This window comes from Lepidochelys kempii, chromosome 15 (genome assembly GCF_965140265.1).
Source record: "Lepidochelys kempii isolate rLepKem1 chromosome 15, rLepKem1.hap2, whole genome shotgun sequence".
NCBI classification, from domain to species: domain Eukaryota; kingdom Metazoa; phylum Chordata; order Testudines; family Cheloniidae; genus Lepidochelys; species Lepidochelys kempii.
Genome location: NC_133270.1, coordinates 23,474,023 through 23,500,585, shown reverse-complemented (window position 1 = coordinate 23,500,585; position 26,563 = coordinate 23,474,023). Strand labels below are relative to the sequence as shown.

Genomic DNA, 26,563 nt, shown 5'->3' with positions numbered 1-26,563 from the left:
GTTGTCAATGAGATTTCTAGTGCAAAATTTCAGTGGAATATTTCTATCCATACTGGGTTTCTTTAACTTCTTCTCCCCTATTTTTAGCCTTCTCCACTCACTTCTTCCCCCCTCCCGCCCCAAAGTGGCAAACCCAAATTTTGGGGTCTGATTTATCTGGGTCCCATATTGGAGGTTGAAGGGAAATTCTAGCTTTTTTTTGTAATTTGCTGCTGTTCATTTTCATCATAACAATTATCATTGCTATTCTTATAGCTCACCTATTTCTAACACATGGGATGGGCACTGCATAATTTGTTTCTGATTCAGTTCTTTTTCAATAAGACTCCTTGTGTCTTCTGTGGCTAAAGCTTTAAAAGCTTTGGGAGGACTGTCTGCCAGTGCAGGGTGTTTGACTGGGAGGAGAACCACCACTGTTATACTGGAGTTACAGTTGCCACATGCAGACTTGGGCTATGAAAACTCCAATGATTAAATTTAGTCAAGGTTTCTCTGAATGAACCCAGATTGCCAGTCAAGAGGCTTGCTCAATATTGACCTCAAGTTTAGATTTTCCATTACAATAGCTGTGATCTATGTTCCATTTAGAGCAACAAACCCCCATCATATTAAAAGGGAAATGCTGAGGTTTAAGGAAATCTTAATATTATTCTTTCCTGCAGAAGAATCTATTTAATTGAACTGAAGTTACTAATTTTTGTTTTAGTAAAGCAAAAACTGTGGAGAACACTGAAAGTTTTTGCCTTGTACATGTTTCACTAATCCATGAAATTATACCTGTCACAGTAACTTAGTTTTTATTAACACTGTTTTTTACTTTGTGTTGAACTGTTAAATTATACAAAAGCAACAAATCTCAAGTTAATTAATACTTTGACCCTTTCCTTTGTGAGATTAGTTTTAATATTTCTGGATTAATTAAAGTATGCAAATAGAAACTGCTGAAAGATCGGTTCCAGATTTGCAAATATTGTAGCGCTTAGAGTAAATATTTAACTTTGATCTTTATTTTAATTTTCTTTTTTTTTTTGGCCTTGACACTCTTTCTTTTGAACAATGTGTATAGTTCATATACAGATTCTGCCACTTTGTTTGTTGGTTCATTTAAATCATTGGGGGCCCAAATCCTGCTCCTATTTCAATCAATATGGCAAAATTGCCATTGGGACTGATTCTGCATCCCTTGCTTCTGTTAGTAACTTCAAGTAGCTTCATTCAAGTCAAGTGGAGTTTTACCTGAGGAAGATGTTGCAAGATCATGCTCCTTAATTGTATAGCAAAAGGACAGACTGTAAATATTGATAAATAATTTTTTCCTTGAGGGACTCAGCCAGTTCCCACAGAAGTCAGTGAGCTCAATGTTATACCACTGATTTCCTTGGAGTGAAACCAGTGTAAAGCTGGAGTAACCCAGTGAATTGAGCCTAATAATTTTAGTGGAAGCATGTCATCCTGGAGGAGGAACTTCTTCTGTTTGCTAATATTTGCAGCATATACTTTTGCTTTACAATTAAAGGGAAAAATCCTGCAACCCTCACTCCAGTGGACTTCAATGGAACTATTTGGATGAGTAAGAGCTACTCATATATAAGAGAGAGTTGCAGAAGCGGGCATTCTGTTGAAATTTCCCTGACTACTTTTGGATGCCCTTACCTTACTGAGGTCTGTTTTCCACTACTTAGGCATCAGCTGCTATTGCTTTCCCCAATGCTTAGCTCTGATAAGAGTCATGAAGGACCTTGGAGTCAGACTTTGACTACAAGAAGAACAGTGGCTTTAGACTGCAAGACATTCATAATCCAGTTTCTATTCCTTTTAGCTGGCATTATCTTTCAGAGCCCTTTCAAATTTGCTTACTTTTCTAATCTTTCTCCTCCTTCTCTCTGCGGTATTATCCTTTATCATGAGTTTTTCATCTCCCTTTTTCACATTTGTGAATGCAAATTGAGTGTTTGTTAAAATATTTTAAATTAAGACCTTTCCTCCTTTCATGCCAAGTGCATCATGCCTTGTCTCTACAACACTTACCAAAAAAAAAAAAAAATCCTTATCACAATGGCTCAGGCGGTTTACATTATATTCTATTAAAAATCCATTTTGTCTAGAGTTGTCACCATTCATAGATTAAAGCTTTCCGGAGTGTGTTTTGTTAGGAACACATTCATAAATTCACCTCCTTAGAACTCCAACACATCCCATAAGCTTGTATTTCAAATCTCTTTCGATAACACGCTTTAACAAAGAGCATAAAAGGGAGCAATTATTGTATTTATTTGTATATATTCCCAGACACACTATATAGGTTCTTATACCACCCTCACCACTGTAGTGTCTGAGCACCTTCCAACAGTGCATTAAGAAACATGACTAGCATCTGTCATTTGTGCTCTCTCTCGTCCTCTCCGCAGGGGCAGAACTGTGTGGTAGTATTTTGTTTTGATAGTGTTGTGGGTTTTTTTTTTAAAATGCCTATGCCACTCTGTGTTAATATCGGTGAAGGCAAGGTTGCAGAAGTGTGCTGGGCGCTTGAAGCAGAAGGTGATGAAGTCTCTGATGATCCTTAGTTCCTGTGGAGTCTGGCACCAGCCCCTGAGAAAACTGTTTCCTGCACAGATGAGCTTTGCCCTTATTGTGAATACATGTGAGCACGCCTACACTATTCAGGAGTTATTTAATAAGCATGCCTTGTCACTTCCAAGTGGCAACTGTTTACATTTCAACCAGCTACTGAGAGGTCAAAGCAAAGGAAACCAGAAAAGGAAAAACTAGGAAGGAAGACATGAAAAGATTATATCTTGGACAGATCTTTGAACTCAGCAGCTGCTTGACAAAACAGACTCTGGTGCTGAATGTAGTAAAACCTGATAGAACGTTCTAATTTTTTTTAATCTATTAGGCAAATAAAAATCTTGCTGTCATTCATGAGGATGCAGTTTCTACTCCAAGCACATACACATGGAGCCAGAGTCTCCCTTTTCATGGGGAAAAATTATCATTTTGTGGGCCTGATCCTGTGAAGGGCTGAGTGCTGCTTGTGAGGTTTTGTGCACTCTTATCTCCTGGTGACTGCATTGGGAATTGAGTCCTCAGCATCCCATTTACAGTCCTTACCTTGTTTTCAGGATTGGGTCCCTTGTCGTCTAGGAACATGTGGCTTAATACATAAAGCAGTAGCAAGAAAATAGGTCGAATGCCAGTAACTAGGAGACTGCCAGTCACACTAGTGCTTAATAATGTCGTGAGAGCTGATCCTGTGCCCACTGAAGACAATGGACTTTTTCCTTTGAATTCAGCAGGAGCAGGATTGGGTCTTACAACTCCATAGCTCCTTTCTTCGCAAAAAATCTGAAAGCACCACTGGAATGTAGCTACCTCTGGTTGGCATGTAGCTATTGCATAGCAGCCTGGGACATAGTAGGGTCGGGAAGCAAAAGGTGAAAGACATCTGGGCAAATACCTACTTTTGGGAATGTGCTGTGGGAACTTGCGGCCTAATTCTGCAAGGTGCTGAGCACCATCCCTCCCACTGAAGTCACTGAGAAATGAGCACTCAGCATCTTGTAGTATTGGGTTATTTAAAGTCACCATAGAACAGGACATTGGTTTTTGAAGGTCTCATCTGAAACACTTCCCAGTACAGGATATTTTTTCATGGTGCTCAATTTCTCTTCCCTGGAACGTGGAGGGGATCAGTTAACCCTCCCGGGATTTGAATCTATGGTTTGGTGGTGACTAAGCATCCCAAATGAGATGTGTAGACTGGCACGTGGGCCCTCTGCTTTTTGAAGGTGTATATTTAGTATGGGTCAACTTCTTCACTCAGAAAAACTTTGCCATTGAATTCTTTGGCACAATTGCCTGAGGGAGGAGTGTGCGATGTGCCTCTAAGTCTATGACGAACTAGCACTTTAATCAGAATGGTTATATTTATGCTAACTAGCAACATTAATTGAATTGATCCTTCCCTCAATAGTATTATTGAGACCAAACAAATTATTTTCACTTAGGGGATTATTTCCTCTCGAGGTCTGTAATACTGCTTCTGTCTATTAGGTTATCTACCACTGTATAAATCAAACTTACGCTAAAGTAAGTCAGACTACAGAAAAGCAGGGGGATAGTGGGGAGGAGGTGGGAAGAAATCTATAGCGATATCTTTTAATTTTCGTCAAGGAATATTTATTCTGTCACTTGAAAGTTTTTTTTCACCTGATAGAGGCTAGCCCGACTGCACATAATTTGAAGAAATTGGTCTTTAAACTTGGATAAAAGTTAGAGTTAGTAGTTACCTTTCCATATTTCGCATGGGAGAAAAAATATATTCTACCCCTCTTGAAAACATTTTCCATTTAACTCAAGATACCTTGATAGCCACACACAGCAAATCAGTTGTGATAATATGTATCTTTAAACCAAAGAATAGAAGTGGCATGACTGTGTGTGCAAATGGAGTCTTCTATTCTGAAGAGGTTTTTCTGTACTTGGGAGTGTCACTAGAACTAGTAATATCACGCAAAAGAAGGAACATTTTAAGTGTGACTGCCTGTTTTTGTGTTTTATATATACATGTGCACATTCATACAATATATACAATATATACATTGTGTATATATATATATATATATATATATATATAATATATTGTATAGATATTGTATACACAATATATACATATACACATTCATACAATGTGTGCATATTCGTTGCATATAAATGTATGTACATATTATTTGAGCTGGCACAAACTACTGAACAAAAATATTGTTTTTTCTTTTCTTTTTCCTGGTGGTCCCTGCCTCAAAATTCAGAGTCTGGGCTCTCTTTTGCTACACTCATCTTTGTGAAAAGGGCTGTGATGATCCCTATCCACTTTATTCTGGGCAACATTATTTTTCCCACTAGATGTTGCCAATCCCACTCAATATCAGAAGGTAATAAACAAATGCTCACCCTGTAGCTGGAATGGTAGGGAAGGGTTCTGCTTTGAGGCCAGTGCCGGTCCTGTGCTATGTATTGGCCGGTATGTGGCACGCTCTCAGTGACAGGATTATGACTGCACACTGTAGCCCCGTGACAGTGTTCCTGAACCTCGTTGGACCACACACGTCTTTCTGCTGTAGCACTGTTAGCCACCCAGCCAACTGGGCTTGATTCTGCCTGAATTCTGCCCTCACGCTGCAGTAAGTCCATCAGCAACCTGGCCTGTGGGAGAACAGATGCAGGCCTTGGTTTTTCACATACCTTGTTCATCAATTAAAAATGGAACCTCACCCAGTCATCTGACCTGTCATTGAACATCAATGACAAATCAGGTGGCTGGGTTATCAGCGCTTGTTAAAGTCGTGTGTGTGTGTGTGTTTGTGTGTGTGACATCTAGATATTGACGCTAACAGGCAGTTAATGTAAATGGGGAAATTGGCATGTTTGTGGTGCTGCTGTTGTTTCACTTAATCTTTTTGCTGACTCCAGTGTTTGGAGCTGTGTTGATACTCAGGAAATAGCAGGCAAGGTAGGTACTGTGCTGCTACTTACTAGACTTACATATAATTTGAAATACACAAGCTTTCAGGCCCCAAAGGTCCCTTGTTGCAGGGTTGGCAGTTCAGACAGAGATCAGATGGCCTGGCACTCAGGTGTTGAGCCCCAACAATGTCCTTTGCAGTCATCTTAGGAAAGTCACACTGGAGTGAATGTGAATGAAAATTAAACATGTACTTAACTTCACACACAAAATTAAGTGCTGTCTTGAATAGGGATGGACTTAAGCAGATGCTCACATGCTTTCCTGAATCAGGGCCTAAGATTGTAGGCTATTTGGGACCTTGCTATCTTTTACCATATGTTTGTACAGCACAAGACTGATCTTGAATGCGGGTTGGTTGCGGGTTGTCATACAAATGATTACCTAAATGAGGAGCAGCATCTTGCCATGGCGCACACAGGAGTGTGCTGTTAACTACACCCACATAAGGCTCTGGGACATGCTCCATAACACTCTAGGGACACGGTTTACTGCAAAAGAAGCTTGCTAGGCCTCAAGCATATAAGAACTACACCTGGCTGATGGAAGCTCAGTTTCACCTGTTGCTTCTACACAAAGCAGCAGTAACTCCTAGAGAGAAAGGCAAAACTTGTTGTGTCTTATTTCAAGCCCATGCACATGCTGTGGGCTGGAGTCCGGCTTAGAAGCCATTAGGTTGAGCTATTAGTAAGGAGAGAGTGCGAAAAAATGAGCAGATGGGACAAAGAAGAAAAACATCTGTGGAAATATAGGGTGAAAAATAGAGCGGAATGAAAACTACATAGAGAGGGACTGTAAAGAAAGGACTGAAGAGAACAGTTCTAGTGGGAAAATAGAGAGGGCTCACTTCTGTAGAGAGGGTAAGCTCAGCTTGCATCAATTTACAAGTGACCCCTGAATTTGGCCCAATGTATGTAAAGCAACCATCTGTGCTCACCAGCTTTGTGCAGAAGCTTTTCTATCCCTGTCAGAGAAGCTCTGGCTTTTCTTCAGCTGGAAAAACATGTTTGTTTCGCATAGAAAGATGACTCAATTTAAAAAGAGAGTCTCAAGCTACAGGAAAAATGTCTGCTCAGACAGTTCTGCAAGCCTCGTGAAGGCAAACAGTAGCTCTGGTTTATTTTATGGCTGTGTGTGGGCTGAAATGGAGTGTTTGTGCAGTGGGCTTCTGTGTGCCTTGTGAATCAGATGACACTGAGGTGGGGGAAGGCCGGGTGCAGATTAAAGGATTTGCACAGGTCCTGTGGTCCCACGTGCTATCACCACTACCTCACTTCACCAGGGGAAGGGCAACGACTCTGCTTGGAATATCCTACATACTAATATAGTCACAGTTGAAACGCTGTAGCCCTGTCCCTTCGGTTTTGGGGCCACTTAGACCTTCATTCAGAATAGCTTCCTTAGTTAGGACGTCACTTACGCACATGTTTAGTTGTAAGCATCTGCTCAAGTCCCATTTACGTCGGTTGTAATGATAAGGAGGTACTCAGAGTTAGCTTTGTTAATCCTAGTAAAAGCAGCACCATGCTGAAAATATAAATGGTGACCGTAAGCCATGTTAGGGATAACTAGATGGATTTAGTTTGTTACACCTGAAAATACTGGAGAAGTCAGAAATTAACCTCTTGAACAATGCTGAAAGCTTATGAGTAAATTGAACATTTTTGCAGACAAATTATTTATTTATTTCTGGCAATCACATACAAAGGGATTGAAGGATACAGAGGCCAGAACTGTTTTTTCTTATATTATGAGAGGAGTAATTGAACACAAACTGAAATTGGGAGGCCTGTGTTTTAGGAACCTCTGAGGCCCATCTTACTGATTTACTATTTGTAAGTCAGCCAATTGGAAGGTCCAGCACACATTTGAATTCCATTACAGATGAAAAATTGACTTGCTTACTTAACAATCAGTGCATTAAAGTATAAAAGCCAACAACTAGTTTACTCGGCGTTTAGTCAAAATTTAAGCCCATTTTATTGTCTGGAGGTGCGATAGACTGGAAAGCATTATGTTTTTTACTTTTTGATTTATTTGACTCCTCAGTGCCAGATACATTATAAACTAACTTAGCATTAACTTTACACAAATTAATTTTTGCTTGTGTTAGAATTCCCCCTCCTCCCCAGCTTAAAGGGTTTGATTGAGAAGCCAGTGATATAATGAGTATAAAATAAAAATCAAATTGAAATGAGCTGTTAGGAAGGTCTGTGTGTGTGCGTGTGTAAACACTTGGTGTTGTTTTGAGAAGATATTTTGTTGGAATAAGACTAAGGGCAAATCTAATGCTAATTCTGTAAACTGTGGGGCACGGGCTGTCTTTTTGTTCTGTTTGTACAGTACCCGGCGCAGTGGGGTCCTGGACCATGACTAGGACTCCTAGGAGCTACTGGAAGACAAATAATAAATAATAATAATAAAAATGGAAGTCAGTGATAAAGTTCTCAGTGACTTTGGTGGAGCAGGATCAGAGTGCACCAGATTAGCGTCCTTTCTGCTGGTGCAAGGGAGATAGAGGTGCAAGCAGTGTGATTGGCAGCAGCAGTTCATTACAGGGACAATTCCACACTCCATCAACGCTTATTTATGGGAGTGGTCCCATGGGCGTCCCTGGAGCTGTTTGCATGAGTACAGCTTGTTGTAAGAGTTGCGGGATTTGGCTCATAAGGAGTGAAGAGTTATGGGAACAAATTGTGCCTGCTAAAGAACTTCACTCTGTAATGTCTAGCTAAAAATGTAGGCCACCAGGTACATTTCTTGAACATGTGACCTGTGGGCACTTGAACACAGGGACTTAAAGGCTAACATTCAGTTCGTTCTTTCTGTACAGTTTGGTCTGGGTAGGTTTTCCCATGATACCTGTTGCGGAGCTCACTTTGAAAGATTACAGTCCTTAAGGCAACAAGCAAGCTTACCTTAAGAGTGACTGCAAATGGCTTAACTCTTGGATATGCCTCTTTTGTGTGTTTAAATAAGCAAGTCTCCATTCACTTGAAAGTTTTGGGGCCTGTTGGGCCCAAAAGTTTTTGTAACAAATGTAGTCCCAGAATTTTACGAAGTAAAGTCCTCTTAGAAGACAGCTTTGTTGTTAGGGGTCTCTCTTTTGTGTGTTGTCTAAAAATCCTGTACTGAAATTCCTGTTTTCTCATTTGTAATCTCTAGATTGTGAATAGTGCTGTGCAGCTGTATAAAAGCATGGAGAGGCGGTGCAAGAATCCTTCCCCTAAGCCCCTCCGGCACCGGTGCATGGTCCGGTCACAAACCCAAGCCTGGATTTATTCCTTGGGTTGATTGCTCATGGCTCCTATTGTTATATATGTTAATTTATCCAAAGGGCTTGGGGCCAGTAACGGCCCTGTGTCCCTCCCACTCTGTTCAATGGAGTAGAACTGGTTAGGCACAGTCAGTATGCTGTAGTTTTTCTAAGGGTATCCGTACACTGGAGCTCAGGGTGTAGCTTCCAGTTCAGATAGACAGACCTGCCCCAGCTTGGTTAGTGCTAGCGCACCAAAAATAGACGTGTAGCCATGACAGCGTGAGCAGTGGGAGGGGTTAGTTGCCCCCAGTACAATGCCATCTGATACCCTAGGTACATACTTGGGGTGTCTAGCACCTCCTGCCATGCATGCCATTGCTACTACACTTCTAATTTTAGCATGCTACCGTGATCAGATCTAGCGTAAGTATGTCTACCTGAGCTGGAAAATGGCACCTCCACCTTCAGTAGAGACATAACCCGATAGCAAGTCGGCTGTGCTCCTGAAGCTATGAAACTGCAGAGTTTAACATCGAAAATCCCCAATGTCAAAACCAAAAACCACTCAACAAATGTCAGCAACATCACGAGCCGAACATGAACGAGTCTTGAATCGGTTGCTGAGTTGCTTGAGTTTGACACATTTTAGCTCCTCAGGTAACTGGCTATTTTGTTTATGTGTGTGCTTGGTGCTGTACAAGCTGCAAAGAAAGACATGGCCCCAGCCCAGAGAAGTTTTCAGTCTGCACATTAAACTCTAGAAATTCTCCAACTTAACAGTGAATGGAGAGTAAAGATGTTTGGTCTTAAGGTACCTAGTTTTCAACTTCTTTTAGGTAGTTTTTTTTCTAGGCTGATTTCATGGATACATAACCAGGGTTTCATTTAGTCAGATAAGCACTCATCTTAATGTTGTACCATTTAATTTCTTTAGTGTCAAGAGGAGGAAATAAGTTATTCCTCTCTTTAAAAGAGTGATTTAAGTAGGGAATAATGAATGCAAAATGCTGTAGTTAAAAATCAGCAGATAAACTGATGGATCATCTGTCACTCTTAAGCCTTGCTCTAATGGGAAGGGAGATAATCATTTAAAAAAATAAAAATGGTAGTGATGAATTTAGTGTATGTTGGCTGTGAATCACTTTTTAACGAAAACTGTTATTTCTCAATTTATCAGGCGCTCAACACATACGCTCCCCGCTGACCTACATACTGTAGGAGCAAGAAGTTATTTTCAAGGGTCTTTTAAAGGACTGAGCACATAAGATGAGACATTTTGTAGCTTATAGGCCTGAATTTTCCATTGAATTACACCAATTTAGTCTCTAAAGTGCCACAAGTACTCCTTTTCTTTTTACCGATTTTATATGAGTGGGTCTCCATTAAATTCAGTGAAAGGGCAGAGTTATTGCAAAAGAAATGATGCTACAACATGAAAAGCTTTCATAGACACGAGCATAAAGCTGGACTGAACACAGCAGAGAATCAGGCCTTTGGTGTTTTGGTAACCTGCTGCTGCCTGCTTTTATACAATTAGAAAAGTCAGCATTTGAAGGGAGTTATCAACAGAGTTATATTGGATATAGCAACGTTTCTCTATACTTAGGAAAGGAATTGGCTGTGTGGTAACTGTTGACTATTGGAGACTGTTGCCTTTATTAATTTACAAAGAGTTGCTGCCAATGCATTATTTTTTTCTTCCGTATAAATATATTGTAACTGTAACAAAAGGCAAATGAAGAATTAAAAAAAATTACTATAAATTACTATCCAAAATTTAACGCAATCCAGTTTTTTTAAAAAAAATTAAATAAACTCTTCCTGGGATTTCCAGGAATGTACACTAGGAAAGGGGGTCTCTGTTAAAATCAAACTTACTGGAAAAGTCTTTTAATATCTCCCACATACCAAACATAATTGTTTGTTCATCTTTTATATTGTGGTGGCACCAAAAGGTGTCTGCCAGGTCTGGGACTGCATTTCTGCAGGCAGGATTCTTCAGAAGGGTTCACAAACTACAACTGGGGTTAGATTTCCAAAGCCCCCTGAAGTCAGTGGGTGCCTTTTCACTGTGTTTCACTGTGTGCCTTTAGATCTGGCCCTAAGTGAGGCGCTGAGCTGGTGTATGATAACTGATGGTCTCTGCCTCAAGCAGCTTATGAGAATCTAATCTAGCTAGGTTCTTATACCGTGCCCATTGCTACACTGACTTGAACACCTATCTTCACTATTAATTAACAACATTGTAGAAGGGAGATTTTCAAGTCCATACTGCTGTATGTTTTCCAGCTTATCAAAGATATATATCTGTTGTGTCTGTAGCTTTATAAAGTGGTGCATTCATCAGGGGTAACATCGGTCCTTGGCCTTTGCAATAAGTGTCAATGTAGATGTGTTTACCTTACCTCTTGTCTGTAACAGTTCTACGCAGCAGATATTCCACAGGCTATTCACTGTTGATGGCCAAAGGTCGATGAAAGCCTTTCCCATTGTGGCATAATTTCTTTTGCAATGTGAAACAGAGGCGGTCACTCTTGCATGATTGCAATAACTCTGCCCTTTCATTTTACATTGTTAGAGCAGCTGAACAAAACGGGTCAAACCCTGGACTGCAGCTCCCCATCCTTGTTATGTCAGTGCACAATTAGCTAAACTTTTTGTGTTTCACATTATGTTGTTGCCCCAAGCCAGGTGAACAAATGCACTTTACAGAAAGACTATGATGAAGAACGAGACATGAATATGTTATCAGAAGCCAAAATTACAGGCTTCCTTTTCTGTTGACTTGGTGCCTCAGCATCATTATATTTATTCCTCATGTGACTGTTTTAAAATGCGGCAACGTGCACCATATTTTGAACCTCACAGAACATTTTCTCCTTTGATCTTTTTAAATTAACAATAAATGTCATAAATAGCAGGAGAGCTGGGTGGACAGGAGAGAGATTTGTGTGAACCGTTCGAGTGGAAAACATAATTGATCACCCATCGCAGAATTTGGAGGAACCGTTGTGCTTTTGCCTCTTGTAATTCAGTGAATTTGTAAGGTTTTTAGTTTGACAGTAGATTAGTCTCTTAAATTTCATTTATTTGATGAAGGGAATGGCTGCTGGACTACTTCCTCCCCATCTCCTCTGAACTCCAGCAGAGATCCACAGAACTTATGTAGTGACGTGAACTGTAATTCTGTTTCAGCCATGATTATATGTCAGTCTGCAGTACACTGTAAGTGGCACTTTTGGAATCCTGCTGTGAGTGGTTGATTAGATTCTGGTCGCTTTTAGTCCTGTACATAAGATATTTTTAATTTAACTTTTATATTTTTTTTTTTACAAAGCAGAGAAATGCACACAAGTTATGGAGATTTTTTTTATTTTGTTTTTTTTGCTAACAGTGCTTGCTTAAATACAGAATATTAGGAAAGACTGAGTTTCCATCAGAAGTCTTCCCACCTGTCTCAAAAAGCAAGTAAATAAATAAATGTGAAGACTCATATCGGCCTCAGAATTGGTAGGGTAGGTCTGAGGCCAAGATAGAATTTCCCTACAAAACATGACTCATAAATTGCATTTGGAACTCTCTATAATAAAATGAACTGTAACTGCAAGTGTATCTGTAGCCAGGCTTGTTACATTTTTCATTGTCAGCACAAGCTTTCTCCTCCAAATATCCTATTGAACCAAAGAAAGAAACTCTGCTCTCTGTTAATGCTGATGTCTATAATTCATCCCGTTCATTTTCTGCACTGTTATTTTCTTAGTGTGCTTCTCAAACTTATATGGTACAGCAGAACTTAATTGATCAGGTCTGATGCACTTCTTTTCTATTCTTGGCAGAAGTGTAGGCTGCTTAAGCCATTCTGTGGGAGATGCCTTCTGGAACATGCAACGTGCCGCGCTTTTGGGATATGACAGGGTTAGGGCTTAATTCAGGAAGATCCTTTTAATTAGTTTTGGACACTTTCTTTAACGCTGCCAATTAGGCTGTCGACTCTGAGCAGCTTTTGCAAGCAGGGAACATTTATTTCTGTAGGCCTGATGCTACAAGCTCTTTGCAGCATGAGTAGCCCCACTGGGTTTTGTGGGATTACTTGGGTGAGTAAGAGATTGACTGCTGGACCCCAGTGAGTGCTGGCAGTGTTCACATGTTAGCAGAATGTGTATGATAGCTGCATGCAAAGTTAGAAAGTGTATATTATTATTAATTTAATAGATTAAGGCCAGAAGAGACCATTAGATCAGCTAGTCTGAGTCCTGTATAACCCAAGTCTGTGGCAGAGTGTACCACCTTTTTAAGGGATAATCTGGTGTTTATAGCCAAGACAGTCTGGGTGCAATCAAGGAGCACCCTTCCCCTCCTCAGGGCTGGGCTATATAAACAGGAAAAGAAAGCTGAGCAGGACAGAGGGGACCAGAACCACGTTGGCTGCTACAGGTTCAATATGCTTGTCTGACCTGGGCCCTAGAGACTTTTTCTGACTATACGATGGGTTGCTGTGACTCAAGGCAGTGAGGTCAGGGCCTTATGAAGTGAGTTAGGGGCAACACCCCAGATTTGACATGTAAGGAAAGGGAGAAAGTCTGCTTGCTCCCTAGACCAATAAGACAGCTAAGAACTCTGCTGACCGTGGTCGGTTTGAGGGCCTTATTAAAGGAGATGTATGGGGAAGGGAGGCTTGTTAGTTTGGTTCTGGCCTCCTCCTTTTAGGATCCTGTACACAGCCACAGAATTTCACTCAGTTGCCTCTATACTGAGCCCAATAACTTACACTTGGCTAAAGCTTGCACCACTTCCGTTGTTTGCTCCCATGGTTATTCATCCTTGTGTAGTTTTATAACAGCTTTATTTCTAATTTGAATTTTTCTGGCTTTAACTTCCATCCATAGGAATTTTTTTTATTTCTTTTTTTGATAGGTCATTAGCAATGGGCTTGACGCTGTATAAGACATGAACATCAAGACAGTCCATGCCCCAAATTGTTGGACCCCCAGCCCCAAAATTCACTGATGTACCTGTAATGAGCCTGATGGGTGAATTGGGGGTGCAGTCACTGGCAGGTTCAGAATTGCACCTGTCAAAATGGAGGCTGTTTTCAAGCTCATGCCCTATAGATTGTAATTTAGTGCAATGCCAGAAGAAAGCAAAATGTAAAAATGTGGCACTACAGGTCAAGACATCATATTATTTCTATTGGATGAAATTCACCCCTATGCAGAGGTCCAGCGGAAGGGCTATCCACCACGTAAACCCTTAAAATAGGGTTCAGGTGGGATTTGTAGCACATAGACTCTATGGTGCTCCCCTGCACAGGGGTAAATATCACCGGCTTACTATAAGGAATACTGCAAACACAACGATAATGTTACTTATGTATAAATAGGAATGGAAAGATTTTAATGGCGATTGACTTAAAGTAAGTAAAGCAGGGTTGCCAAGTCTCGCTGTTTTATCACGAGCGTTGTGATATCTGGTACTTTTCTTACGGCCCTCACTCCAGAAGTCAAGTGATTATATATTTCATTTTAAAAGCAATATAATATTCTACCCCTCCTGGTTTCAGGGAAAAATCTTAAGAATGTGTCTTGACTACGTCCTGGTGCTCAAAAACACAGTGGCAAACAAAGGAAGGTCTGACATTTAAAATATCTCTAGATTTCTAAGCATAACTCATGATTTTTGGGGGCCTGAGTCATGATTACTTTGGTTGTTTTGCATGTTTTGAGCTGTCAGCCTGTTTGCTTCAGCGTGTGGTTGCTTCCCAAGCAGCCAAAATTGGTCTCTGAAAAGTGGCGGTTTCATTTCCCATCACAGCAAGTAACCATGGAGCGCACACTCATTCCACCACAAGCATGATGAGGTTGTAGTTAACACACCATTCAATTCTGTGGATCCCTGCACTGTTAATTTTTCTGTGGGTTTACACTAATCACTTGCACTGGGAATCGGGCCAAAACTAACCGAAGAGAGTTCTAGTGAAATACATTGTTTTAATGTTGTGGGCGGCTCTTATGCATGGGGTCAGTGTATCTGAAGGCATGGTTGGAACAATCTAATTTTTCATGATTAAATATTCAAATCAGGCCTTTTCGGTCCCAGATGCAGCTGCTCATCTCTTGACGTGATGCCGGCAATATGCTGTCAAGAATAAAAAGCCGCTACAACTCTATTTCACTGATAATATTAATATTTCTTCGTAATTTACCTTAACCATGGAGCAAATTCTGGCCCTGTGTTAAGAGCCCATAACTCCCATTGCCTTGCCTCATTTATGATTTATAGAATGCTTTAGGGTTCATGGCACTTTGGAAACATATATAAAAGATTGACAAGTCCCTGCCCCAAAGAGCTTGAATGTTCTGCAAGCTTAGCAGCAGTCAGAATTTGGTCCTATGTGAATTTTGCTTTTAAGCCCACTGCATAAAGTACCCATTATGCTGCTACCACAAGAAGTGGCATTTCATTGTTAGTTATAAATGTATAGTCTTTTTCATGCTTGTTAAAGGGGCTGGAATCCTCTCTCCACTGAGCACAGGATAGAATAGTGACAGTGTGAAATATCCTATGATGCCCTGAGAATGTGCCAAAACCCTAACCTGGAAAGACCACCTCTAGCTGTGAGTCTCCATGGCCCACGCAATCCTTCTCTAGAGAGACTGCCAACGAGGGAGCCGTGTAGTGCTAAATGTTGTGGTATGTTTTATGATGTGGACATATCCTCTATGAGATGGAGAAGATCAATAACTCATTTCACATAGGGCACTGAATACTGTTCAGATGGTGATGACTCTTGGCCACCATAGGCCTAAGCTAGATTTGAACTGGCGACCTAGATAAATGAAAAGTGTCATATCCCATTATCAGTTCCCAAGAACACCTTTAAGTAGATATTTAGAGGTACCTTTTTAGCAATGCTCTCTATAGATCTTAATACAGGTCAGTCAGTTGATTCTTCATGTGATGCATAGAAAATCATTCCTTTAAAGTTTAGGGGGCTAGGTATGTAAGGGTGTGAGAAACACCCTGTACTTACATGTACCTCTTTTTCTGCGGAATACGTACATCTGTCAATCTCTGTCTTTCTTTTTATCAAAAAGCACTTTTTCCCAAACTTGATGTGGAAGTAATTGGACTTGCTTATTATAAATATTTGGGTTGTCGTCTTGCTACTTCTGGTACATTTTTGCATGTAATATTAGACCCACAAAGTTTCACTTAGAGTAAAATGTGGGTAAATTTCCACTTGCACATAGACAAATTAAGGATTTCAAACCAGTTGTATAAGACAAAAATACATCAATAACCTGCCCAAATAATTTAGCAGAATTATATATATAAACATAAAATTAAAAGCAATTTTCTGAGCCTCATGATTACATTGATTTTTTGTTTGCAGCACACCTGCTTGTACTGACTTATCATATTTCATCATTTATGTAGTAAACTATGTCCCACAGCATAATGTGACATATGCAAATGAATATGATGGATCACAAAATTTCAGAGCAGGAATATTTGGAAAGATACAGCTTTTCATATCAATATGTTTTGAAAGTGTATTTTATTAAACATGGACGAAGGTCCATTATTTACAACTGGGATTTTTAAAGGCACTTAAGCGAGACCCTCAAATCCCATTGACATAGAAGTTAGTTACTTCACTTAGTTAGGCTGCTTTGAAAATCCCGGCCTACATTTTTCTGGGCAATAAGCAAGTAGAATTACTCTGAGAGGCCAAGTCTTGTTTCCAGTGAAGTCAACAGCAAAACTCCCCTTAGTCACAGAACAGGTATATTTCTATAGGACAAGACAGGAGGGGGTGCTGTTTTGTTTGTAGTCATGAGTTGTCATAAGGAACTCTGATGCTCACCAGGTCAAAGCTGTCTAGGGTTTGGCAGGCACCCCGCCTTTCTCTTTGTATAGAAATCCAGCAGCAATCTTGATACATCTACTTTTCAGAGATTTAGCAAATAGTTTCAAAGAGAGAGTCCTTCACTTTAAGACTTCAGGGGTGAGATACCATTCAAAATCCACCTGTCATTCTGCAAGTGAAGTGCTTATACCAGTGCTAATCATTGCACATGCACCCATATCAGTTCTTATATTTGGCAGTCGAGCACCTTCCTCTGATTTGGGTTGTCCGTTGTTACCTCTTTGATTGAAGTAAGTGTTGATCTTGTTATGTAGGGGCCTGAGTCTGGAATTAGGCAAAATTTACATTGGCCCATAGGTGACGCTCCTATTCACTTCCAATATGACTGTGATGGGGGGTATGCAGGCCCTACCCTAGTCTGGCGAGAAAGAGTTGTAATCCTTTGGTACTAGGAAGGGCTGCAGTCAGTGTGAAGAGACTCCAGAATGGTCATGTGACTGAGAGGGACGTGTCTGTGGGAACTGTACTAAGCAATACTCCAAGCTGAGTCTGACAGGGAGGGATGTATCAGGGGCTGAGTAAGACCTGATGCAGTAGAAGTCTATGGAGAAGGATAACTGTCTGGGGAAAGGGCAACAGCCTAGGGTCTGGAGTGAGATTTAGGAGAGCCTTGTAGACTGGAGGGAGGACCCTGACAGCGAAACAAAAGAGAGATCTTGCGAGGAAGAGGGGGTGAGGTCCTGGGGAAGGGCCAGAAAGGACTTGGGGAGTCAGGGTGCAAGGTGAACACTTTTTGTTGCTCTATATTATAAACCAGGGGCTGGAAGGTGAGACTTTCATTTGGAACACCTGTTGCGTGGTGTTTGCTTGACCAAATGAGGGAAACTGAGGCAGTGTGGCATAACAGACAGAAATGGTAGAGTGAACAGATCACTTTGATGGAAGAGGACTGTGGTTCTTAATCATGCACGATATTAGCATGAGTTCAGTGGGGTCTTTGCCTGAACAAGGACCGAGTAAATAATGTGTAAGACTTGACTCCACATGACCACTAAGATGGCATTTATTCCCTCTCTGGAGCAGCAGGGAGCTGGTGACTCTAAATCACACACTTCTTTGCAGGCTGCTCTAGGGATAGTTCAGCAGTGTTATTCAGCCCAGTGTTATTGCATGCTAGCCCATTGTCTGAACATAAGAATGGTCATACTGGGTCAGAGCAATTGTCCATCTAGTCCAGTATCCTGTCACTGACAGTGGCCAGTGCCAGATGCTTCAGAGGGAATGAACAGAACAGGGCAATTCCCAAGTGATCCATCGTCTGTTGTCCAGTCCCAATTTCTGGCAGTTAGAGTTGTAGGGTCATCCGGAGCATGGGGTTGCATCCCTGACCATCTTGGCTAATTGCCATTGATGGACCTATCCTCCATGAACTGATCTAATTCTTTTTTGAACCAAGTTATACTTTTGGCCTTCACAATATCCCATGGCAACAATTTCCACATGTTGACTGTGCGATGTGTGAAGAAGAATTTCCTTTTGTTTGTTTTAAACCTGCTGCCTATTAATTTAATTGGGTGACCACTAGTTCTTGTGTTATGTGAAGGAGTAAATAGCACTTTTCCATTCACTTTCAGCACACCATTCATGATTTTATAGACCTCTGTCATATCCCCCCCTTACGTCTCTTTTTTTCAAAACGGAACAATCACAGTCTTTTTAAAGTCTCCTTGCATGAAAGCTAATAATAATTAGCTAATAATTTTTGTTGCCTTTCTCTGGACCTTTTCCAATTCTAATATATATTTTTGTGGGGATGGGACAACCAGAACTGCATGAAATATTCAAGCTCTGGGTATACCATGAATTTATATAGTGGAATTATGATATTTTCTGTTTTATTATCTGCCCTTTTCTTAAAGATTCCTAACATTCAGTTCGCTTTTTTTGACTGCCACTGCACGTTGAGTGGATGTTTTTGGAGAACTATCTCCAGTGACTCCAATATTTCTTTCTTAAGTGGTAACTGTTAATTTAGACCCCATCATTTTGTGGGGTATAGTGGGGATTGTGTTTCCCAATGTGCATTACTTTGTGCTTATCAACATGGAATTTCATCTGCCATTTTGTCGTCCAGTCACTCAGTTTAGTAAGATCCCTTTTAAACTCTTTGCAGTCAACTTTGGACTTACCAAACTTGAGTAACTTTGTATAATCTGCAAATTGTGCAGCCTCACTGTTCACCCCTTTTTTCAGATAATTACTGATTACGTTGAACAGTACAGGTCCCAGTACAGATCTTTGGGGGACCTCACTATTTACCCCTTTCCATTGTGAAAACTCGCCATGTATTCCTACTCTTTGTTTCCTATCTTTTAACCAGTCACTGAGAGGACTTTCTCTCTTATCACATGATTGCTTAGTTTGCTTAAGAGCCTTTGGTGAGGGACCTTGTCAAAGGCTTTCTGAAAGTCCAAGTACATGTTATCAACATGATCACTCTTGTCTTGATGCTTGTTGATACCTTCAAAGAATTCTAATAGATTGGTGAGGGATGGTTTCCCTTTACAAAAGCTGCATTGATTCTTCCACAACATATCATGTTTATCTATGAGTCTGATAACTGTGTTCTTTACTATAGGTTCAATCAATTTGCCTGCTACTGGATTTCCATCTTGTAATTGCTAGGATCACCTCTGGAGCCTTTTTTTAAAATAGGCGATAATAATGTACTTCAACAGTACATTTTGGGAAGCACTAGTCAGGCAAACAAAACCAACTCTCTCCCCATAAATAAGAGTTTTATGGGAGTCATATTTTCTCCTCTTAGAATCTGTGAGCAAATCTGAATGGTGCTGTCTTGGTTTATGTAATAATAGGGGCAGTTCAAGCTTTTCCTCTCTCTCCTACCTAAGGATCTCATTCTTGATGTGTATCAGCTCAGTGAATCTAATCCTAGGTCTCTCTCTCTCTCTCTCTTGTTCAGAGGTTGCCAGTCATGCTGAACCATATCAGGTCATGTGATGGATTTGTGATATGCACAAATGTTTTACAAGCTATGCTTTAAACTATGAGGATCACATAACTATGAGCCACAGAAAACTGCTGGAGGGAGTTAATATCCTGACTGAGTGCATTGCCCAGAGGGACCATTTTGTATATAACAGTCTAGTAGAGAGAGTCATACCATGCGGCTGAGAGGCCTGGAACAAAAAAGACTAACGTGCACAATGTTAAATGGTATCTTGGGTTTTGTTGGGTCCTGATTCCTAAAATGCGACACAGTGGCGACAAAGATAAACCTTGTCATCTGAAAGAGCTGCTGGGAATAACTGAGAGTACGTAGTGACTAAAACAAATCAAACTTTGAAATCCTCCCTTCCCAAGGAAAGTGCAGAGGGATTTAACTAGATCGGACAAGTATATTTGCAGAAAATGTGCCGCGTTTGTTGGGGAGAGGGGAAAGAAGATTGAACAATTAGATATTCCCTACCAGGCCAGATCATTGTTCTATCCAGTTTGGGGTGCTGCCTCCAGCAGTAGCTAAACAAGGTATGCTATAGAAAAAACCACCCTTCCGAACAGTTGCAGGTGTCCATTTTATGCCCTGAAACCCAAAGCTTGACTAACCTTATTTTCTTAGCTTGCATAGCTACAAAATGTTGGTAGAGGTAATGAAACGATCAAGTCCTCTCAAAACCTCATCCACGCTGGCTGACTTGGTGGTCTCCTGTTACAGGTTGACTACATGTTGTTTCCTCTGACTGTATTTGTTCTACTCAGGCTGACCTTTAATTGTATTTAGGTTGCCCTAAATTTAAGTTATTTATCGAGTGGGTCCATATGAGACCGAGGCCATGTCTATATGCACAGCGCTGCAGCTGGGGAAGACATTCTATGCTGATGGGAGAGAGCTCTGTGCACATGAGCGCTTATGTCAGTGTAACTTATGTCACGCAGGGGAGTGGTTTTTTCACACCCCGGAGTGATACAAGTTATGCCGACATAGGCTGTAGTGTAGGCATAGCCTTATTCAGTGAGTAAGACTGGTCCAGTGGTTAGCATGCTAGCCTGCAACTCAGGAAACTGGGGTTCAATTCTTGCTTTCCCATAGACTCTGTTTGTGGTCTTGGATAAGTCACTTAGCCTCTCTGTGCCTCAGTTCCCCATCTGTCCAACAGGTAAAATAGCATTTGGCTAGCTCAAGGGGTGTTGTGAGGATAACTACACTAAACATTTTGATGTGCTCAGATACTATGATAATGCAGACCATATAAATACCTAAGATCCCATTGTCAATACCCATTGACTTCATTGTGTGTTGGAGCGGGTCCTAGTGAATAGAGGCTGGCCAACCAGTTCACAATAATAATAATAAGCACTGATCTGAATTTCCTACCAAAGCTCAGACTGAGTCTAAAGCGAATTGTATTGGGGATCCGTAGGAAGAGGAGATAAGCATGAGATGACTTTGCCCCTTAGTTGGTGGTTATTTATTTCCTGACAGAGTCTCTTGCTGGGATGCACTGTAAGCCTCCTGAGCGGCACATCTGCTCATTTATTGGAAGTACTTACAGGAATACCCCTCAGTTCTCTGCTGTCGCTGTGTCAGGCTGTTTCACTTGGTGAAATCCTCTTCTTGCTTTTGCTCTGGAGGCCCCTACTTGGATAACGACTACATTGCTTGGGACACTGGAGCAGCTGCCTGGAATGGATCCTTTCTCTGGGGTACAGCAGTGCTCCATTACTAAATCAACAACTGTGAATGGCACAGAAAACCGGAATGAAGGTGAACTTTATCTTCCTTTGAGTTACCTCTTCATTGTTGTGAAGAGGGCAGTGCTGTAGGTATCCCTCAATGGTAGGGCCACTGCTCTTATACAATTAAACTTATCAAAAGCTTTTGGAAAATGATGCTCACTCTCAGCTTTATCTATTATTTTATTAACCTTTTGAGAGATCTCCAGCAGCTAAGTGAGACAGTTTTCTCCTTGCAGACACTCGTCTGCCTTGACTCTATCATGTTACACGGTACTTACCTGAAAACACTACTAGACTGTCCTTAATTAGATTCTAAGTCAGGTTCCCAGGAACAGAAGAAAGGCTCTTGGGTGTGGAGTTCTCCGGATCCCCTTATAGACTGGAATGGCTGCCCAAGACCCTCCACATCCATTGCGTGGGGGTGCTGCTTGGAGGTGTTATTGCAGGTAACCCTGCACAGTTCCCCCAACAACAGTCCCCTGGTTTGAAGAGCTGCCTGCTGCCCTATGGGGGAATTTCCTCCAAATCAGGATTTCTCGTCTTTAAAAGGATACTTGTTTTGCTAGAACGCACCCGAGCCTTCCTCTCTTTCACCATGCCTTTATAAATCTCCTTCTCGGACAAACCATTTGTACTGCTCTTGCGGTGTTCTTAAGCAGCTCGTTGACAGGTTCCAGGTCTCATTTTCATTTTCAGTCTGATTTTTTTAACCATTTTCCTTCTTCTCAAAATCATTCCCCTATCGCAGTGGTTCTTAACCTGGGGTGCGAGATGCCCTTTTTGGGGGTGCGAGACATGCCAGATTTTTTTAGGAGGTAAATCATCGAAAACACAAATTAAGCACAGGCATGTAAGTACACTACTTTGTTTCATCAAACCTATGTATTTAATTAACATTATACATTTTTTAACGATTACTGTAATAGACAAACAGGTTTAAAGAACTGACCTACTTCAACGATTTTTGATAAGGGGTGCAAGAACATATTTTGAGAACCAGAGAGGTGCAGGCTGCAGTAAAGGTTAAGAACCAGTGCTCTATAGGGTTCCACACCAATGTGTGGCCACCAGGATAGTAAGCTCTTTTACGCAAATAAACCTAATTGTGCAGTAGTCACCGATATTCAGTGGAGCTAACATCCTCCCCTCCTGTATTAACGCCTGTGTATTCTAGAAGACCGAGTGGAGAGTCACCTCTTTCAGATTATAAATGGTAACAAAATCTGCTTCAAACCCCCAGTGCTTTACAGTATTAATAAACGGTGGGCCTGATTCTCTCTTGCCTTGCGCTGTGTGTTGGCATTTACACCTGTGAAAAGGAGGAGTGGTGTCGGAGTATGAGATGTAAAGCAGCAGAAATTTAAGCCTTGCCTTTCTGTGATAGTCTTCTGTTTACTATGGGCTGTTAAAATCATCCATTACTGCTGTTATACCCCCAGATTTTGCATGTCTTTCAATATTCTTCTTCTTTAACATCTGAACATGACCCCAAAATTGCATTGCATGGTGCCTCACAGGGACAATGACACAGTCCCTACCCTGAATCCATTCAGTTGAATATGGCATAGTACAATGCAGGGAAAGAAGGCACCGGAGAAATAGGCAGCGGGAGCTGAGCCTTTCTCTTTTCCTCATTTATGATTTTAAAGAAATTTGGGATGTTGAGGGTTGGTGTAGAAGTCATTCCTTATCAGCATTCTGATCTGGGGTCCTCCAAAGAATTCTTAATATGCTACCGATATACCTCTAACCTTGGTAGCTAAACCGCTGCTAACCAGCAGTCACCTATGCCCTGGAACTATCATTTCTTAATATCTGTAGGTTTTCTTATATAGAACTTGATGCACAACTTTGTGCATTAACCTCTCCTGGCTTTCCTAAGCTCATGGGCCTGATCCCGTCAAGTCAATGAGAATTCTGTGAGTAAGATGTCTGCAGACTCAGGTTAATTTATAACAGGACAGCACAAACGTCCTTCAAGAAATCCAGAGGAAAATTCAAACACCAAGCTGAGCCCCCGACATTGTCTATGTGGGGATCACTTGGAAGCCTGTGAAATTTTACATGATGCTTTTTGTTTGCTTGGTCTCCTGAGAACATACTGAGCTATCAAAATAAGACCATAAAAGGAGCCACTGGTTTTGGTATGTGTGTATGTTTGGCAAAAACCACAGCAATAAGATTTAAACCAGACACCTTTTTGACGTTATAGTACCTAACAGGAAGCCCAGGCCAATCGATGGGAGGCTGTTTTCATTGTGGCTGCAGAAATCATGAGACGGACTCATGCTATTGCAGTGATACATGGTGCTGTCAGTATAATGGACTTGGGTACTTGGCATATACAGTAGGCGTGTGAAAGGCAAGGGGGTAGTCTGCAGGCCTCTAGGGCCACACTTTGGCCTAGGGATTTTTTTTTTTTAATATGGCTAAGATAAAGACTACTCAGTTTTTGATAAGGCGAGCGCTTTTCACCCTGCCCTAGTACCTCTGTCATGCCATATATGACAGTATATATCCCCCAAGGGATACGGTGTATCCCCTAAGGCAAGGCTCTTCCTGTCTTCGCTCTACAGTGTTGTTTGTGAGCTTTCTGCTGCCTTGCAGGTTTCCTCTTGCTGATACCCAAGCAGGTTCCCACCGCAGGAAACAAATGGAAATTAAAAAGGAAATTATCATCGTCAAATAATGACTCCCATTTCAGTTCCTTAGGAAAGGACCTTAACTATAAAGGCATTATTGGACACAGCTGTTAAGGAGACTGAATCAAGGAAGTCCGATACAGACAAGGCTCCAAGGACCACATTTATAATCCACCAAAGACTATTTCTTTTATTGGCAGCAACATTTTAAAACATCATTTAAAGACAAGTTTGACGGGATCAGCTCTTTTGTACAATTGGTTAATGAAGTCTAAGGACTCATCTCCTGTGGTATCTACTGAAGAGCCAGGAAAAGTGTGTTTTCATTATCTAAACGTTGTAATCCAGCTGGCTCACTTAATTCTATTCTTATGAGAGGGGAAAAATGATAAAAATGCAGTTACCTGTTAAACATAATCAAGATGAGGGATTGCTGCTTATAAAGCTTTATAAAACAAATTCTCTTGCACACCTGCCTTTCTTTTACTAACTGTAATGAAACCAGAAATGGCCAGTAAAAAAGAAATACCTGCTCTAATGAGGTAATCTGATTTATAAGGCTCCATAATGTTAAGTATTTGAATAATCAGATTGAAGACTTGTCTGGAGAGGGGGATATTTTGTGGAAACTTACTGCTAGAACAGAGTCCAGTGATGTGGAAAAGCGGCAAGTAATGGAACACACGTGAAAGCATGTTACAGCCAAGGGGGGACTAGGCTGTGTCTGGAAGAGCATACCTGGACACTCGATAGCTTGTTCTGCTTTCAGAGTGGAGGGAGGATGACTGCGGCATCAAATCCCGAGGAGGAGGAGATATTCCCCACCCTAAAGGTTTTGGGGCAGGGACATATTATGAGGGTTAAAGACAGAACTATCTCTACATTACGAATCAGAGAAGACTTGGTCCATTTGTATCTGTGCAACGTGGACTAATGGTCATCTCATCAGAGGCCTGATCCAAAGCCCAGTGACGCCATTGGAAAAAATTCCCATTGACTTCACTTGGGTTTTGGATCAGGCCCTAGATGAGAGAAGTCTGAGATCCACCATGTTGACGCAGGCCCTAATTCAGGAAAACATTTAAATCTGCGCTTAATTTCAAGCACGTGCTAAAGTCCCATTGATATCAGTGGGCATGTGGGTTGGAGCATCCTGAATCAGCGCCACAATAGGGTTAGTTTTGCTACAACACCAGAAAAGGACAGTATAAGGAATATTGGCATGTGCTTTTTCCGGAGGTGGGAGTGTTTGTGACTGACATTTAGCAGTGATTTATCTTGTGATGGGTGCATTGTACAAACATCAAGAAACACACATTAAAATACATTTTGAAATCAATTATACTGAGGCAGAGCTAAGGCCACAATCTTCCATGAATGACGTTAGGATTCTAGGGACATTGTTTTTGATATTGTAAATTTTGTGTCAATTTTAATTATTTTTAATATTTATTTTGTGGTAATAGAGCCATTATATTCCAAGCCATGGTAGCTATTATATGTAGATGAGGGAGGTCCTAGAAACAATTTAGAAAGTCATGAATAGTCAAAGGATTTTGATATTAGTCATAGGGTAACAACGACAGTATTTACTTTGAATCATGACACACCATGAAGTTGGCTTATACATGTAGCAATTCATTTGAAGCTAAATAAAATGCCACTTAAATAACAATAGTGGACATTAGTAATCCTAAAATATCAGGAATAATTCTGTGTATTTCAATCCATTACTTGCTCAAAAGTGTAATCAAACAAATTATAGCCTACATATGGTCTGATGCCCCCTCATATTCAAGCATTTTTCCTTGGTTAAGGAATGAAAATAATTTTAAAGTAGAGGAGGAAGTTTCCCAGGGTCAAATTTTGAACCAGGCTATCAATCACAACAGGAAAAAACCTAATTTGGAAGGAGTTAGTTGGCTGCACAATACTGTGTTAGAAGGACTTGTTGATAATTAGCTACATGGAGTTGAGTTGTGCTAACCATAGGAAAACATGACTGTTAACGTGATGCCCTTTGACTTGAATGCTACCAACCTGGAAAGTGTATTCGCTTACAGTTTAAGCTATTGAATATTGAAGGTCAGTTATTTTCCCTAGGCAAGAAAATCCTGAAGGTGTGGGCCCTGGGTTTATATTGTAACATCGACCTCAAATTTTATTTCCAAGGAAAAAAAGGGTTGGAATTACATAATATATAATAAAGGTATCTTACAGTTTAGCACTTTTCATTTTAAAGGTTCCCAAAGTACCTTACAAACTCTGGACTATGTTCCCTACTCTGATCCACGTGGTGGACCTCATGAGTTTTAGCTTGTTCTCCACACATACTCTAAATTCTATTGATTTACTGTGAAGATTGGAGAGGAAAAGTCAGTCCTAAATCTGTTGGGTCTGTGTCTTTGTATACCATATAGTACTGAAGACATGGTTGATGCTTAAGGTTTTATTCTCAGTTACACCAGAGCAGTGTAAAGAGGCCCTTCCACCACCTGAGAATTCAGGCTTTA

At 40.8% G+C, this 26,563-nt stretch overlaps 1 protein-coding gene across 1 annotated transcript in view; it reads left to right on the top strand.

Annotated features, from left to right (window-relative positions):
- LOC140898584 (transmembrane protein 132B-like) overlaps nt 1-26,563 on the top strand; it is a 361,367-nt gene that overhangs the window by 168,128 nt on the left and 166,676 nt on the right. The window lies entirely within an intron of this gene.